Here is a 1,324-nt window from a genome sequence, read left to right as displayed (position 1 = left end):
AACAGTCTAATGTAGCTGATTTGGAAATGGAAGGATCTGGAAACATGGCAGAACAGAATGAGCAATAACTAACATTATCTGATTGTGCCAGACCTTCAGTGTTGGGGACACAATCGAGTATTGTGCGTCCCCCGATTACAGCTCAGAACTTTGAGTTGAAGCCGACATTCATCCACATGTTGCTGCAATCCGCACAGTTCAACGGTTTGGCCGATGAGGATCCAAACATTCATATAGAGAGTTTTCTCAAGGTGTGTGATATGCTGAAGATAAACGGAGTGACGCATGATGCCATCAAGTTGAGAGCCTTCCCATTTTCCCTAAAGGGGAGAGCGAAGCAATGGCTACACTCATTACCTAGAGCATCAATTACCACATGGGAGGAGATGGTAGAAGCTTTTCTGGCCCGGTATTTCCCTCCCGAAAAATCAACAAAGATTAGGAATGGGATCTCATCCTTTGTTCAGTTGGAATTGGAGTCTTTATTCGAGACATGGGAAAGGTTCAACGAGCTCCTGAGAAAGTGCCCGCAACACAGATTCCCAGAGTGGATGATTGTTTAGACCTTTTTTAATGGTTTGAACCCGAGTACAAGGCAACTCTTGGATGTGGCGAAGGAGGTACCTTAGGTAGCAAGACCCCCGATGAGGCCCATCGCTAATTGAAGAAATGGGGTTAAACAACTACCAATGGAATGCCAAGGAGAAGAAAAAAAGTGGCCGGGTCTCCATGAAATAGATGCGTAACTTCATTGGCGGCTCAAGTGGAAAAATTTTGAGTAGGAAGTTAGATCTTCTAACTTCAAATAGAGTGGCGGCCGTGACTAATTACACCGGGTGTGGTGGAGGACATGCTCCTCCGATTGCCTCGATCTCTATCGGTGATGTTTCTTTCGGTAGAGAAACGTTGATTTTGTAGGTAATGTCATGAGACCACAAGGAAACCCATATAGCAATACCTACAATTCAAGTTGGAAGAATCATCCCAATTTCTCATGGAGTAATCAGGGTTCATAAAAGACCATTGGGCCACCGGGTTTCCAACAACAAAAACAACAAGCCCCTCAGGTGGAAAACAGAGTATCAGGTTTGGAAACCCGAATGACCGACTTTAGAGAAGCACTTGGCTAGATTTGTGCAATCTGCAAATACAAGGTTTGAATCACTCGAGGCTACACTTCACAAGAACACCGCTTCTTTGCATAACCTTGAAAATCGGTGGGGCAAAATTGCAAGTCTCTCTCCGAAAGGCCACATGGAAGCTAGGCGAGCAATACAGAGACCAACCCCTAGAGAGCATGCGAGGCGATCACTTTGAGAAGTGG

The 1,324-nt window shown here is 45.2% G+C and overlaps 1 non-coding gene across 1 annotated transcript; it reads right to left on the bottom strand.

The window, feature by feature from the left end:
• Positions 1–434: 434 nt before the first annotated feature.
• On the bottom strand, positions 435–541 carry LOC120252317. Its single transcript, XR_005533858.1, has one exon. It is a non-coding gene; the product is annotated as a small nucleolar RNA R71 (small nucleolar RNA).
• Positions 542–1,324: the final 783 nt, after the last annotated feature.

The sequence above is a fragment of the Dioscorea cayenensis genome, chromosome 20 (genome assembly GCF_009730915.1).
Source record: "Dioscorea cayenensis subsp. rotundata cultivar TDr96_F1 chromosome 20, TDr96_F1_v2_PseudoChromosome.rev07_lg8_w22 25.fasta, whole genome shotgun sequence".
NCBI lineage: Eukaryota > Viridiplantae > Streptophyta > Magnoliopsida > Dioscoreales > Dioscoreaceae > Dioscorea > Dioscorea cayenensis.
This window is presented reverse-complemented; position numbering and strand designations above follow the sequence as displayed.